General features: G+C 38.3%; 2 non-coding genes across 2 annotated transcripts; both read right to left on the minus strand.

The window, feature by feature from the left end:
* Positions 1-16,658: 16,658 nt before the first annotated feature.
* Positions 16,659-16,765, minus strand: LOC145110360 (small nucleolar RNA R71). Its single transcript, XR_013709742.1, has one exon. It is a non-coding gene; the product is annotated as a small nucleolar RNA R71 (small nucleolar RNA).
* Positions 16,766-17,196: 431 nt separating this feature from the next.
* On the minus strand, positions 17,197-17,303 carry LOC145110361 (small nucleolar RNA R71). The gene has a single exon (XR_013709743.1). It is a non-coding gene; the product is annotated as a small nucleolar RNA R71 (small nucleolar RNA).
* Positions 17,304-17,739: the final 436 nt, after the last annotated feature.

Below are 17,739 nucleotides of genomic sequence, written 5' to 3' on the forward strand. Positions count from 1 at the left end.
CCAAAGTTATGGCCATTTCCGTGAAGCCCCTTTAGTCACACGATCGTGGGCCTCTAGGAACGCAAGGGCCCGATCCTCCACACTAGGGCCCGCATCACTTTTACTGATGATTACAGTAGATACGGCTATATCTACTTAATCAAACATAAGCCAGAAACCTTTGAAAGATTCAAAGAGTTTAAACAAGAAGTGGAGAATCAGCTAGGCAGGAAGATAAAGATGCTCCGATCTGATTGGGGTGGTGAGTATCTTAGTATCAAGTTCCTAGACTATCTTAAGGAATGTGGGATTCTTTCACAATTGACGCCACCTAGGACACCACAGCTTAATGGTGTGGATGAGAGGTACAATCGAACCTTGTTGGACCTGGATCGTTCCAAGATGAGTCGAGCTTCGTTACCTATCTCATTCTGGGGGTATGACTTAGAGACTGCCGCCAATATCCTTAATCTAGTCTCAACTAAAAAGGTTTCCAAAACACCTCACGAGATGTGGACAGGGAAGGTTACCTCGTTAGCACACATCAAGGTTTGGGGTTGCAAGGCTTTTTTGAGGCGTGAGACTCATGATAAGCTCGAACCTTGCAGTGAGCGTTGTATTTTCATCGGCTACCCACAGAACTCCTTTGGATATCTCTTCTACAGACCGAGTAACAATGTTGTCTTCGTTGCAAGGAGAGGAGTCTTTCGCGAGACAGAACTCATAGGCCAAGGAAACAATGGGAAGCAAATTGACCTTGAAGAGCTTCAAGTGTCAAGCGGTGAAGGAACCTCGAACACTAGCAATCAACCTGAGGAGGAAACTCCTGTTGATCCAGTTGACGAGTCCGTACTTCTGAGGCGCTCCAGTAGAGTTAGTGTCCCACCTGTGTTATATGGTTTCCATATAACATTTGATGGTGATACATTTATCAGTGATAGCACACTGATAAATTCGGATGATCCTAACAACTACAAGCAAGCCATGGCAGGCCCCGAGTCTGCTAAATGGAAAGAGGCTATGGACAACGAGATTTAGTCCATGTATGACAATCAAGTTTGGAACTTGGTTGACAATGTACCGGGTCGTAAGACAGTCGGGTGCAAATGGATCTTCAAGAAGAAGACCGACATGGATGGGAAAGTACACACATATAAGGTACGATTGGTTGCGAAGGGCTTTACTCAAACTCCGGGAGCTGACTATGATGAGACATTCTCACCAGTAGCGAAGATTAAGTCTATTAGGGTTATGCTATCCATAGCTGCATTTCATGATTATGAAATATGGCAAATGGATGTCAAAACCGCTTTCCTTAATGGAAAGTTGGTTGAGGATATTTACATGAGCCAGCCATAGGGTTTTGTCAATGCAAAGTACCCTAATAGAGTGTGTAAGCTTGCGAAATCCATTTATGGATTGAAACAAGCAACTCGCAAATGGAATCTTTGTTTCGATGAGAAAGTCAAAGAGTTTGGTTTTTCGAGAAACGAGGATGAGCCCTGTGTGTATGTCAAGGCTAGTGGGAGTACAATTAGCTTTCTGGTGTTGTATGTGGATGACATACTTCTCATAGGAAATGACATCCCAACCCTGCAGGAGGTTAAGTCATGGCTTGGAAAGTGTTTCGCTATGAAGGACATCTGAGAAGCTGCCTATATTCTGGGGATAAGGATATTGAGAGACAGGAGTAAAAGACTAAATAGACTTAGTCAAAGTACCTACTTGGAGAAGGTGTTGAAAAGGTTCAACATGATGGATTCCAAGAAAGGTGACTTACCCACCCAAGGCAAAACCAAACTGAGTAAAACTCAGAGTCCGATTACGGAGGCTGAGATAGCTGAGATGAGTCGAGTACCATATGCTTCCGTAGTTGGTTCGATCATGTATTCTATGACTTGTACTCGCCTTAATGTGGCCTTTGCTTTGAGCATGGTCATCAGATATCAAGGGAATCCTAGTAAAGCTCATTAGACTGTGGTTAAGAACATTCTTAAGTACCTGCGGAGGACTAAGGACTGGGTCCTTACCCTCGGTGGGAGTTATGACTTGAGAGTAACAGGGTATAGTGACTCCAACTTTCAGACCGACAGATATAAATTCCGCTCTCATTCGGGCTGGGTATTTACACGGAATGGAGGAGCAATAACTTGGAAAAGTTCCAAGCAGGAGAGTGTAGTTGATTCAACGTGCGAATCAGAGTACATAGCAGCAAGCGAAGCGGCGAAGGAGGCAATATGGCTGAAGAACTTCATCGAAGACCTTGGAGTTGTACCAGCTATAAAGGAGCCAATGGAAATTTTCTGCGACAGCGAGAGTGCGGTTGCCTTAGCCAAGGAACCAAGGGATCATGGCAGATCCAGGCACATCGACATAAAATATCACTTCATAAGACATGGAATAGAAGGACTCCTCGTAGCAAAGAGGGTATCGTCAGAGGAGAACCCAACAGATCCCCTCATGAAGGGACTGAGTAGGGTTAAGCACTTACAGCATGCGAGGCGCATCGGGCTGAAGGACGATATTAGTTTTAATGATTAGATAGAATTTTAGAACCTTATAATAGTTAAAATGTAATTGACATTTGATTTATAAGTAATGTTACTATCTTATGTCAATCATTTACTATTGTTTCATTTTGCATGTTTTGACTTCCAGAATAATTATATTATTAAAACTGTCCACAGTCGATCATACTTTGGAAGTAGGTATTAAGGCAAGACTGTCAGGAATTTTGCTTCTAGATCGTCTGAAGGGTATTAGACATAGCAAAGTTTGCTAAAACATTCATGAGTGCTCATATAGTCTGAGTATTGGATTAAACCCACGCTCACTTGAATCACTTCATGGAATTTAACACGAGTGATCGTGAGACGATAATATCATATAGTCTTCAAACCAAGATATATGAGTTGTTGACTATGAGTTGGTTGTACATCGATAATACGAAACCACATCAGTAACTTGATGTTATAAAACGCACTATTGTGTATGATTTAACAAGTAGTTAGTACAAGCATATACTGTCGAAGTTTATCAGTTCCTCTTAGTCCTTGCAGAATCAAAAGCAATATCTTGGGCCCCTCGATGAATTGTTTTTGACTTATGTGTCGGGCCCGGTCAGAACTCGATTGATGTTTTCGATTAAGTTCTATGACAACCAAATCGGAAATCGAGAAACAAATGTTGGACAATAAGAATGACTATCTTCCATATATTTTTCCAGCGGATATCTTGAGAACAGAGGATTAAATGATCCCTTATCTAAATGGCATGTCAGAGTTCTACAGAGGCTTTAAGAGCTACGATTGCTAGTCGGTTCCTGAAGTCGTACTTGCAGCTATAGTCATATTATTTAATTAGTAGTGATAAAGAATTAATTTGGAATTAATTTAGTGATCAAAAGAGACTAGTTAAATGTACGGGGATTAATTTGGTAAATCGATAATTCTTATAGTGTAGGCCTATGGTTATTTAGGATGGGCTAAACCAATATGGTAGTCCATGGAGGTTTAACCCATGGAGCCTAAGTAATATGAAAGGTCATGTCCATTAGGGTTAGAATGGATGAAACCCTAGACATTGTCACACTATAAAAAAAGTCCCTTAGCTCCTAAAATCACACACTAGTTATTCTTAGAGATCATAAGAGCCGATTTTTGTGCAAGTCACTCTCTCTCAAGTCCTCCATTGTTGGTGGTGTTTTGTGAAGCATTTGAGGCAGCACATTTGGGGTGCTAGGCTCTTAAAGCTCCAAGTTAACAAGCTACAACAAGAGGTAAGTTATCTAACTAGTTTTAATGTTCTAGTACCCATGTTTTGTATGCTAGTTAGGATAATGCTTTGGAAAATCAAATTGCATGTATAATTAGAGAAAACATAGATCCAAGGCATTTAGGGTTGCATGTGCACCATAAGGTTGTTAGAGTGCTCAAAACCCTTCATTATCTTCATTATATTTTCACGTTCTATCATTAAGTACTAATGGCAGTTGATGACGTATTTCCTGGGTTGTCACATCGTCCCCCTGTTAAAAGACATTTCATCCCGAAATTTAATGGGTAGCCGAGGTGTTTTCAAATAAGTGAGGATTCTTGCTTCTCATTTGATGTTCGTGTTCCCTTGTGTACTCTGGTTCTCGCTTTGAGTTCTATCGTACATTGACTATAGGAATACGACTCTGTTTAATCCTTTTGACTTCGCGTTCCATTATCTCGATTGGTTCCTTGATGAAGTTGAGCTTCGCATTAATATGGATTTTGTCGAGAGGTACAACTAGCATGTCTTCAATGAGACATTTCATAAGTTTTGACACATGGAAAACATTGTGTATCTTGTTGCCATCCTAGGGTAGAGCGAGTTGGTAGGATAAGGGGCCTATTTTAGCAAGGATCTAAAAATATCCTATGTATCTCGAGTTAAGTTTTCCCTCTTGCCAAATCCTATAACTCCTTTCCAAGGAGATACTCTTAGCATTACTCTATCTCTAACTTGAAATTCAAGTGGTTTTCGTCGACGGTTGGCATTTTTCTTTTGACGATCACGATCCATTCTCAATCGTTCCTTGACCTTTACAATCTTCTCAGTGGTTTCGTGAATAACTTTTGGCCTGATTAGCAAAGTGTTCCCTGCGTGTTTCTTTGCTGGTGGAGTATCACCCACTTCTACCCAACATATCGGTGAACTCAACCAATGGTAGGTGAGTATCCCAAGAATCTCTAAAGTCTATCACACATGATCTGAGCATATCCTCCAAGGTTTGTATGGTCATTTCGCTTTAACCATCTGTCTGTGGGTGATAGGTTGTACTCATATCAATTTGGGTTCCCATTGCCCTTGCATTTTTTTCCAAAACCCGGACATAAATGATTTGTCTCTGTGTGAGATGATGTATGTCGGTATGCCATGTAGCCGGACTATCTCCTTGATGTAATTCATGGCTAACTTTTCATTTTCTCTGTCTTCTTGATCGGTAGGAAGTGAGCACACTTAGGCAAACGATCGATTACTACCCAAATTGTGTCGTAACCGTTAAGCATCTTGGGTAGTTTTGTTATGAATTCCATCTCGAATTTCTCCCATTTCCACTTAGCTATTTCGGGTTGTTTCAGTAAACCCGATGGTTTTTGGTATTCTACCTTGACCTTAGCGTAGGTGAATCATTTGCTTACGTAGGTGGCAATTTCTGCCTTCAAGTTCGGCAACCAATACCTTTTCTTTAATTCAAGATACATCTTATCAGATCATGTCTGAATTGAGAATCTTGTATTGTGAACTTCATCCAGTACTAGGATCTTTATGTCGCCAAATTTTGGTACCAAGATTCGGTCCATGAAACGTAAGGTTCCACTTTCCTCGGACTCAAATTGTTTCTCCATTCCTTGTAAGCATTCCTCTGCCTTATTTTCTTCCTTAAGTTCCTCTACTTGTTCTTCTCAAATTTGGGCAGGGAGGTTTGATTGAATGGTTATAGTGAGTTCTTTCACTCTGTGAGTTTTGGTTCGTTCCTTTCTACTTAGGGCATCGACTACTATGTTAGCCTTGCTCTGGTGATATCGAATCTCACACTCGTAGTCGTTCAGCAGTTTAGGTCATCTTCGTTGTTTCATGTTGAGTTCTTTTTGGTTGAAAATATGTTGAAGGCTTTTATGGTCGGTGTATATGACACACCTCGTGTCATACAAGTAATGTTGCCAGATCTTTAAGGCGAAAATTACAGCTCCCAATTCCAAGTCATTGGTGGTGTAATTATTCTCGTGAGTCTTAAGTTGACGTGAAGAATATGCGATCACTTTGTCTCTTCACATAAGTACACATCTCATGCCCTGGTGTGATGCGTCGCAATAGACGACAAAGTTTTTGGTTCCTTCCGGAAGTGAAAGAATTGGCGCACTACACAGCATGTGTTTCAATTTCTCAAATGCAAATTCTTGCTATTCTTTCCATTTGAACTTTGTATCCTTCTGCGTGAGTGTGATGGGGGGTTTGGCTATCTTGGAGAAATTTTCTGTCAATCTCCTGTAATAGCCTACCAATCCTAGAAATTAACGCACCTCTGTTGGCGTTGTGGGTGCTTCCCAATTTTTTATGGCTTTGATCATGGAAGGGTCCACATGAATACCTTTGTCGTTGACTATGTGTCCTAGAAAATGTACTTCCCTGATCCAAAACTCATACTTCGAGAACTTTGCATACAATTTCTCCTTTCTTAAAAACTCCAAAATAATTTGAAGGTATTGACCGCGTTCTTCCTCTGTTCGTGAGTATATCAATATATCATCAATGAATACAATCACATATTTTTCCAAGTAGGGTTTACAGACACGGTTCATTAGATCCATAAAGACTGGTGGGGCATTAGTTTGGCCGAAAGGCATAACTAGAAACTCATAGTGACCGTAGTGAGTTCTAAATGATGTCTTTGGAATATCTTCCTCTTGTACTCGAAGTTGATGGTACCTTGGCCTTAAATTAATCTTTGAGTAAACGCTAGATCCCTGTAGTTGATCAAATAGATCGTCAATCCGTGAGAGTGGATATCTATTCTTTATTATAAACTTATTCAATTCTCGATAATCGATGCACATTCTGAAGGTTCCATCAATTCTAAAGCATCCGGGCTCCCCAAGCTGAGAAGCTTGGTCTTATAGAGCCTTTATCCAAAAGCTCCTAAATTTGACTAGACAACTCTTGTATTTACGAAGTGGCTAATCGGTAAGGAGATGTTGCCACTGGCTCTGCCCCTGGAACTATGTCAATTCGAAATCTAGGTCAATTCGAAATTCAATCTCGGTAATTGGCGGTAGTCCGGGAAATTCCTCCATAAATGCATCGGGAAAATCAAATACTTGGGGTATATCTTCGATTTCCTTTTTCTCGCCCATTTTATCTACGATATGGGCCAAGAAACCATGATATTTCTTGTGAATGTATTTCTGCTCCTTCATGTAAGAGTTGATTGTAAGGTTTTTGCTGATCTTATCTCCGTAGATTACTCTGGATTCCCCATTGGGTAAGGGTAATCATACTGCTTTGTTGTAGCATAAAATCTCATCTTGGTGTGGCGATAACCCATCCATGCCAACTATGACATCAAAACTTCCGATGATCATATGCATAAGGTTGTCATGATATGTGTAGTGGTTGAGAGTTAGAAGGAAATTTTCTAGTATTTCCTGAGTACTACCGGATTCTCCATTGTCCATTTTTACTATATAAGTCTCATCTAAGTTCCAAGACTCATGGCTTAAAATTTCTCTAAACATAGGTGTAATGAAACTTCTTTTAGCACTAGAATCAAAGAGTATAGATGTGCCCTGTAATATATGGTGGTTAAAAGTTCTCTAAACTTGAGTTCCTAGACTCATGGCATTTCCCCCATCATTCCTCAGCTTCGGATAGTTCCTATTGATGTGCCATGTAATCCCGCACACAAAATAGGCTCGATTGCCTGGCAAGGCAACCACCCTTGGGTTGGTTGTGGCGGAAGGAGCAGTCACGGGCTGTCGGTAGTATTTTATGGTACGTCCTTTGCGATTTCACCTGGTACAGTGCATTTAGTTGCCGGAGTGGTGGAAGTGAAATGAGTTGCATTTCGGGTGTTTACCCGCTGTTACACCCTTGGAAGACGGCGTAAGCATCAGGTTGTGCGACATTAGGATATTGGCATTTCAGGACAAGATATGCGTTGAATAATACACAGGATGTACTAAACAACATAACTATTTATTCATTAAATAAAGGATATTACATAATTGTTTGAGGTACAAGTACTTTACAAAATCAAAGTACAAAAGCAAATCACATAAGTTCCGGACTGCATCACCGGGGTTATCTCTTCCTTCAGTCGGGTTCATTCTCCTGAGTATACATGTGCTTTGAGAGGTCAACATAATGTTGGTGTGTCTGTAGGTTTTATTCTTATAAAACATGTGTAAGTATTTTAGTTGTTTTGTTTATCCTAAACTCACTTCCTTGAGTTTCTAAGTACTATTACTACTTCTATAGGCGGGTTCCTAGTGGTAGTCTAAGATAATAGATGTTGGTTGACCTAAACTCCCTTCCTCGAGTTTGTGTGGACTATCACTACTTAATTGGATTAGTTCCTAGTAGTATTTAAGGATCGCTACTTTTATTTTGACAAAGTTATGCCTGCCTCAGATGTCGAGCTATAACTGTTGATCCAGAAAATACCACGATGCTTCATCAGATGTCGTTGTGCTTAGAAAGTTATGCCTGCCTCAACTTGCCGCCAGGTTATAGCTAGAAACCACTGGAGGAATCTCAATACCAAATAGATCTATACATACCACTCTCGCTTACTTAAGAATTAATAAGTATAGGCTGCGTGCTAGCTAAAAATCTATCAGCGTGTTGATGAATTGTGTCTCATTTAACTCTTGTCCCGAGGGCCTCCCCTGGTCGGTCGTTTTGTTATTCGCGTTATATTTAGATAGTATATATATATATATATATATATATATATATATATATACATATATATATATATATATATATATATATATATATATTGTGTGTTTTGCATAGCCGAGAATTTGGGCAGAGTAACACTAGTTACTAAGCTTATCCAAAGATGGCTATAATAACGAGTTTTTGCGTTTCCTGAAAACTGGACAACATGACAACTAGGTATGATCTTATCTATCATAACAACTAGGCATAATATTAGTCAAAGAGTTTGGCAACGTAACTACCAGGAATAATATCATCCTAATCCTATGGGCATAATTATCTAACAATAATTATTGATAACTATGTAAAGTTGCATTTAAGACATGTATTCCCCCCCCCCCCCCGAAAAGATTTGGAAAATGGGGTCGTGAAACTCACCTGTGAGTTTGAAAACGTTAGTGTAGGGTAGAAACCACAAGTTAGCACTTCGAGAGTCGACCGGGGCGATGACATGTGAAACAATATAGAGAGTGAATCAAAGCGAGGTGTGAGGGAAATGAGATGCTGAGACCTGCTATTTATAGCAAGTTTGGAGCCCGCACCGTGCAAATGCGCATGGTCCGTACTATGTTACAACGTGTCCTCATCTCCGTGTGCCATGTCATGCCGTATCTCGTCATAATCGGGTTTCAGTGCGTGCGAGCGCGCATGACAGTAAAATTAAACTCGAATTTCCGTAACTCTCACGTACAAAGTTCGTTCTCAACGACTTTCCTTTTGTTCATTTTGTCTAGTTTTGACTTTCATTTTTCAACGTGTTTTTATTACCGTTATAATCTTATAATAATCATAACTCTCACATGTGACGTCCGTTTTAGGCGTTGCATACCTTATAATTCCTACTTTAAGTAGTCTACGATTGTCTAGTTGGTGACTTTCTCCAAAACTCAACCAATCTCCTTGTAGTTTTCGTCGTTGTAACTTTTTAATGACAGTAGATATACCTTTACCAAAAATGTCATATCTCGCTCATATAGTGTCGGATTCTTACGAAATTTATATTTCTAGAATCGCAGTAGCTTAAGGAGTCTAAATATGCTAACCTGCTCTCAAAGTGACGCAACTTTTTGCGTACTTATTTTTTGAGCCTAAAGGTTGACGTAATTAAGGATGAATATTTCGAATATATTTAAATATATAGGGTGGCTACAACGTTTTCCTTATTAAATTCTTGTGTCCTATAGTTAAACGTTAACGGCCATCGATAACTTATTCTCGGGGTTTGATATTGTAATTTTTATACATAATTTTAGGCAATATTTAAGTACATTTTGATTAATATTTTGGTTATTTGCATAGATAAATGGTTCTTATAAGGCTAAATTATATTTTGCAAAAAGAAGACATTTTGAAGAAAAGGGACTGAAAGCGTTAAAGATTGGAACTTTGGAGGATGAAGGCTTGAAATATGAAAATTTCAGCAAAATACGTATTCACGACATGAGTATTAAAAGTTCACGACGTGAGCTAGGACCTTCTAGAAGATAAACATCGCGGAGTAAGAATCCGTGTTGGATACAGATAATAACTGGACTCACGACGTGAGTGGGGATATTTCGAAAAATATATAAACCCTTGATTTCTACGACTTTGAGAGGTTGGCTGGCTGAGAATTCAGAGAAAGAGAAGGCTAGGAAATTGTTTTTACTACCAAGGAAGAAGGAGAACTACATAATAAACTTTCTAATTTGGTACATTTATGATGCTTTCAACTATGACTTGTTTTAGTTTATTTGTTAGTACGACTAGCTAAATCCAGCTGCTTCTGTTAGCTAGATAAAGCTGGAACTCATGGTTTGCTTATAATAAGTTAGACTTTCCTTGTTGGTTAATGTCTTGTGTTTGATTGATTACACCTAGCATGCTTAATTTGATAACTAGATTGCTTTAGATTCTTATTCTGTGTAGTTAGTGACCATTAATCTGCATGAATTTGATTACCTAGTAATTTAGTGAACAATAGATTATTAGAGCTAAGATCGAACCAATCTTAGAAAAGTAATTGAATTATTGAATTTGGTTGTGGTAGAGAACTCATGTTATGAACATAATCGTGTTTATCAACTCAATCTTACATAACTCCAATTCTATTTAATAATCGATTATGTGTTAAAATATGTGTGACTATGCATAGATCTACATGAATTAATTCAACATTAGTTAATTTGGAATTGAATTGCTAATAACACATTAATTGGTAACCAACGGGAATTGTCATAATTAATAGTTAAACCTTTGAGGGAAAGTGGATACAAACTAACAGAACGTTTTTGTTATTTGATTGAATTGTGTTAAGAAGTTAAGTTCATCTAAACTTGCAAAATTAGTTAAAAACCATTACTATGCTAGAAATTTAGGTTAATTTAATAGTAGGTAAATTAATATAGTTAAAACTGTTCCCTGTGATCGACACCCGACATACCTAAACTATTCTATAATTTGACTAGGTACACTGCCTAGGTGCATTTTAGTTAGTTAAGTTGGTTAGGTTATAAATCTAAAATTAGGTGTAACTACTTGCAAGCATCAAACTTTTTGGCGCCGTTGCCGGGGTGTTGGGGGTCAGAAATGGCATCGACCAAGTCCACGCACGATGGCCTGGAGTGCCGAAATAGAATGCCTGGTCCTGGAGGGCTGAATGCACTATATGGGTAAGGTTACGCCCTTTCTAACACCGATTGGTTTTTGATTAACCGGTAGCGCTGTTGCTCAACAAGTGGTATCAGAGCCAGTGGCGAGGGTTCTATTCTCTCAGGGATAAATTTCTGAGGGGGGATAGTTGGGGGTCAGAAATGGCATCGACCAAATCCTCGCACGATGGCCTGGAGTTCCGCAATAGAATGCCTGGTCCTGGAGGGATGAATGCGCTATATGGATAAGGTTGCGCCCTTTCTAACACTAATTGGTTTTAGATCAACCGGTAGCGCTGATGCTTAACACGGGGAACAACTATTTTAGTTGTTAATTTATTTGTTGTAGGCACTACTAGAAAAACAGCCTTTTACGATGTGTAATGCGTGTCATAAAACACTCAGACGACGCGCAAATGCGTGTCAAGGAAGGCCCTGTCATAAAGACAGACGACACGCTTTTGCATATCGTCTATTTACGACGCGCAGTTACGACACACATTTACGACGCGCATTTACAACACGCATTGCATGTCAAGGAAGGCCCTGTCATAAAGGTTACGACACGCATTTGCATGTCGTAACGTTACGACGCGCGTTTAAGACACGCATTGCGTATCATTAAAGCCCTTGTCATAAAGAAAGACGACACACATTTTTGTGTGTCATAATTATAAATGTTTTAAAATTTATATATTTGGATAGATTTAGTAATTTTCAAATAAAATAACACATTAAAAGTCTTATAATACCAACTAAAATACAATAAATAAGAAAGATAATTCATTGCACTAATATGTCAAATACAAATTATCATTCCAATAGTAAGTAAATGTAATACATTGCTAATATTGCATAATATTTATTATAGAGAAATAAAACATGTACAACATTGAAAGGAAACCATGAGTAATTTATCCTTTGACAATCTTCATGGCAACTTTAAGCATTGCAACCTCACCATGGTATTGAACTTCGCCACCACCGACCTAAGAAAAAAATGCGTATAAATATCAAAAAACAAGATACGAGCCAATCATTCTATGACACAAGGAAAAATATCCCTGGAGGACTGTGAAAAAAATATGAAACAAATGAATGAAAGTGCATTGCTATTTCTTTAATACTTACTACATAGAGTAAGACCTGGCCATCATCCATAGTTTTGAAGGACATTGATGTCTCGCTATGTTGCACATATTAAAAATAAAAAAGAACAAAAGTGAGTAACATATGGATTCATCTATCTATCAATTGTATTGTAAATTGTAAATTAAATAAATAAGCATTAAGCATACATACCAATACATATGCAATGCCAGGAAAAAGGCCTGAGCATATAATGGCTCTAACCAACGATTGATTATGACTTAATCTGTTGTTAATACCTGATTTAGTCTCAAGTAATTGAGCATCTTTCAAAATATGGATAAACTGATTCCTTAAAGAATGTATAGCTTGAAGTGTTTGAGCAGAAAGGAAATTCCTCCAGCAATATTCATAAGCAGATCCTTCCCTTTCAGCTTCTTTCCATCCTTCATATACACATATAAGTGCCATATGATCACTGTAATCCTTTGCAGAAAATCTTGATTTTGCTGTACTAGCTTGCTGAAATAAACATACAAAAGATATCAAGAAAAGACCAAAATGCCCTTGTGTGAAAGTAGCTGGATTACTCACGTCTTTCTTCTCTTGAGGCAAAATTTAAACTTGTTTTAATCTTTAGAGTCAAAAGTTAAATTAGAGTTGACTTAATTTTACCAGAATCCAGATAAAGATTACCTCAACAAGTGATGTAATTTCGTTTTTCCTTTTGCGTGGGACTAACTGTCTTTGTGTTTTCCATAACTTTTCTTGACCATAATCCTCAATTTGGTTGAAAGAAGTTAATTTATAACCAATTATCTCCAGTATATCTTCTAAGAAATGTGACCTCACTGGGTGAGTGAACCCCTATATTCAAACACATGAAATTAGATTATTACAGAACATAACAAGATAACAAAAGAACTTACAGGAATATGAATCATGGGTGCTTCTTGAAAATAATTGAAAAAAGCTCAGCATTCATTGTAGCACTCATGAGTATCAATGTCAAATCCCTACATCTCAATAAGAAGTCTGAAAATTAATAACAAATGATTTGTGTGATCTTTTTTCTTAATGCTAAACATATTGGATCTTTATATGCCCTATATATAGGATGTTGCAGGGCTAACTCAATTAAGCTCCACAGTTAAGGATGTTTTTGCAAGTAAAGATCTTCCTCGTGGAGCAGAAACCTTAGCCAACATGAGGCATTGTTTGACTGTTATTGGGGAGGTAAAAGTCAACTGACTTCTCGTGTATCATTTATGTAAAAGAAAAACTCCTTATGGATAATATCATAATATTACAATGATTTATCCACCTTTTCCCGTTCAGTTTGCTGAACTTTCCAACATTAGAAAGCAACTTGAAGTGTTAGAAGATAGACTGGACTCCATGGTTCAACCTTGTCTAATAGATGCAATAACCAATCGCAAGGTAAATTTTGAAGAACAATCTTTCTGAATTCACCAATATTTATTTATCTTTTTTTTGTTTAGGATAAGGTTGCACAAGAAATGAGGGAAATCCTCATTCAAATTGGAAGATACAATTCCTTGGAGTCTCACTACACCAAAGTTCGTCTAAAACCCATAAAACAACTATAGGAGGATTATGAAATTAAGCAACAATATACTAAAACAAGAGCCGGAAGAAACCAGGTTTAAAGCATTTCAACTTCTCATGATTATCAATCACCACCTACAGTGTCATTCCCCAATTGGCTACCAAGTTTCTATGATAAATTATTACTTTATCTTGAAGAAGAATGGAAATGGTAAACCTTTACTAAAGATTTGACTCACATTCTCATTTAAATGACTTATTAGTTATTACACTACATTTTTTTCCAGGTCTATGTGTGCTTTTCCTGAAGATTACAAGACTCTTGTCCCCAAGCTTTTAATAGAAGCAATGGTGGCTGTGGGTGCTAGCTTTGTTTCACGCATAAACCTTGCAACTGGAGATGTAGTTCCAGAAACCAGAGCATTAGCCAAAGGTTATTATATTTATAATCCTAACCTCCATTCCATCTTTGATTTGACCACATCTTTGACCACATATATAACAACAGTATGTTACAATTTCAGGTGTATTAGATATCTGAAAATTAATAACAAATGATTAAAAGATAATGAAATGAAATCAATCAAAAAAGCGGAAATAAAGAAAATGTGTTATAAAACTGACCATCATTTGCAAGTGTTATAAAACTGACCTTCATTGTTGCAAGTTCTTCCACATACTACAAGTACATAAGTAGTATAATACCTTAAGTGCCCTTAAAATTGCCATGTAGCATGATGTACAGCATCATATGGTTCACTAAAATCCTGATAAACAGAAACTTACACGAGATATTAAAAAAGGGTTGAATTCAGTGTACTTTCATTGTTGAGTTTCTGACAGAATTCCTACATTTTGCTTTGGATGGACCAAGAACTCCAAACTCCTTAGATCAACAGCCTGCAACCGAAAGTTGATTCAGAAAATATTGAACCAAGAAATTAACTCATTTAACAAATGAAAAAATAAAAAATAAAAAAATAGAATTTTCACCACGATGGTGAACTACAGGGTGTTCTGAGCCATAGAAAGTTAAAAAACATGATGTAAATGAACTGAACCTAACACGATCGAGCCAGAAATGCAGAAACCTTAACAGAAAAGAAGATAGAAAGAGACCTCTAGAGCTTTACAGATGTTTTCGAGTTCATCCCGGAGGTTGACTTTCTGGGAAGTCGTCACCACCTCAACAACACCCAAGCATGTTTCACCATCTATTTAAAACACAGGGAGGTTGAGACACCTACAAAAGTTGAGTTTTTAAGCATAAATCACACGTGAGTCGTCCGCTTCTGCAACAATTCGAAGATCTGGTGTGCATGTGAGAAATTTCTTCATGAAAATGCGACTAGGGAAACCGATCATCTCATTAGAATCATACTTAACTTCGGTATTAATCTAACCTACGGCTTGTAAACTTGAGCAATCGTTGCAGTCTTTCGTGATGTGAAGTGAGCCCGAGGTCGTCGGCGGAAAGAGATGAGCCGAGGTCAGAGGTGAGTTGAGGTAGATTCAATAGTGGTGGAGGCGGATTAGGGTTTACAGAGAAAAGGGGAAGGAGAGAGTGAAGGTTGTCAGCTGGTGGCGTGCTTGCATTGATCGACGTCGACGACCGGGAATGGCAAGTAAAGATGGTCGAAGTGCGAGGGAAGAAGTAGGCGGTAGTCAATGTCGGGAAGGGAAGGAAGGAGCGTCGATAATTAGGGCAAGAGGGAAAGGAAGAAAAAGGAAGGCGGGGTTTTTAATTTTTTAGGATTTCATTTTCCCCTCAGCTATTAAAGGATGAAACACGCGTTTCCATTAAAATTTATAAAGCGACATCTTCAGACGACACACATTTTATTATGAGCGCCCTCTGTTTTTTTTAGACACTAGTTTAAGGGCACGCAAAAATGCGCGTCCTAAATCCTTAAAATTTATATAGAGATGACATTATTTTTAGGTCACACACTTTTGCGTATCGTAAATCGATGCGTATCATAAATTACGCGTCGTAAAAGGCTATTTTTCTAGTAGTGAGGTTAATCGATCCTTTTTGTGCGGTAAAATCTGCAAAAAGTTAATTTTTCAGCTTAGTTTTCGTTTTCTTCGTTTTTCTTTTCTATTTAGATTTTCTGCGACAACACGAGGTGGTGACTTTTACCATGTCGTGGTGACCAGTCAGTAGGCTATTTCTAGTTAGTTTTTGTTCAGTTTTACGTTTTTTTATTTTTGTTTTATGGCAGTAGTTCATTACGAGAGGTTCCAACACGCCTTTGGTGCTACCACTTGAAGATCCAGCGTCGGCCTTCACAAAAAGACAGATAAGAATGCAGGAATGAACGAAACACCAAAGAAGTCACCTTTCAAGGATCTCAAACCAGTCTTTGGATAGAAGACATGATAGAAATTGGGAGAGTCAGGTACATCATCAAAGGACAAAATCAAGGTTGAAAGCTTTGATCAAATATCTAACCTACAAGGATCCGAATACGAATCCGAACCTGAATTCGAATTAGAAAAGAGTAAACCCGAAGACGAACCAGAAAACGAGATGGCCACCATTTCGGATATATATCCATAGGAGCATACAAAAAGCGGATAAGAGACGATGATGGTCATGGTTTAGTACAACCTATAATTCCTGCAACTGCCACATTTGAGCTGAAAGGACACATCCTTATTGCACTTAAGGATGTACCATTTTCTGGAAAAGATCATGAGGATGCTTACAAGAATTTAGATGAGGTCAATGACATTGAAGACTATTTCAATGTCCCAAATGTTCCTAGAGAGACAGTCTTACTAAGGATGCTGTCGGTCACTTTTAAAGGAGCTGCAAAAGATTGGATGAAGGCACTACCGCCTGGTGCAATCACTACATGGGCACGACAACGCGAGAAATTTTTAGAACAATTCTGACCACCATCCAAGATAGATAAACTCAAGAAGGAAATAGCCAACGTTGAGCAACAACCACAGGAGTCGCTTTATGAGGCATGGGAACGATATAAAGGGTTACTCAGAAACTGCCCTCAAAATGACCTTAACATATAACAAGAAATGTCTAAATTATAGGACGGGGTAAATGTCGTGACGAGGCAACTCCTTGATTCTCAAGGACCACATACAAAGAAAAATCTGGGTGAAATCAAAGAGCTAATTGAAGAGTTCGCAAAGCATTCTCGTGAGTAACACAATCCAAAGAATGATGGAGTTAAAGGCATTGGGGGAGGAAATTCTGAAGACATGGCTGTTGTGATAGCCATGCTTAATACTATGGACAGAAGAATGAAAAAAATGGACCAGTCAATTCATGATATTAGAGTTGGATATGAAAGATGAAATGGTCCACACTTGACCAAGGAATGCCACTTGGACAATAATGGAAACAAACATGCTCAATAGTGCAATCACTACATGGGCACGACAACGCGAGAAATTTTTAGAACAATTCTGACCACCATCCAAGATAGATAAACTCAAGAAGGAAATAGCCAACGTTGAGCAACAACCACAGGAGTCGCTTTATGAGGCATGGGAACGATATAAAGGGTTACTCAGAAACTGCCCTCAAAATGACCTTAACATATAACAAGAAATGTCTAAATTATAGGACGGGGTAAATGTCATGACGAGGCAACTCCTTGATTCTCAAGGACCACATACAAAGAAAAATCTGGGTGAAATCAAAGAGCTAATTGAAGAGTTCGCAAAGCATTCTCGTGAGTAACACAATCCAAAGAATGATGGAGTTAAAGGCATTGGGGGAGGAAATTCTGAAGACATGGCTGTTGTGATAGCCATGCTTAATACTATGGACAGAAGAATGAAAAAAATGGACCAGTCAATTCATGATATTAGAGTTGGATATGAAAGATGAAATGGTCCACACTTGACCAAGGAATGCCACTTGGACAATAATGGAAACAAACATGCTCAAGTTTGTTATTCGAGTGGGGATATATATGATGAAGACTAGAGAAAACCAAAGAAGGAGTGGTTGCCATATGAAAAGAAA

Source organism: Lactuca virosa, chromosome 4, assembly GCF_052849685.1.
Source record: "Lactuca virosa cultivar CGN04683 chromosome 4, Lactuca_virosa_CGN04683_v6, whole genome shotgun sequence".
In the NCBI taxonomy this organism is placed as follows: domain Eukaryota; kingdom Viridiplantae; phylum Streptophyta; class Magnoliopsida; order Asterales; family Asteraceae; genus Lactuca; species Lactuca virosa.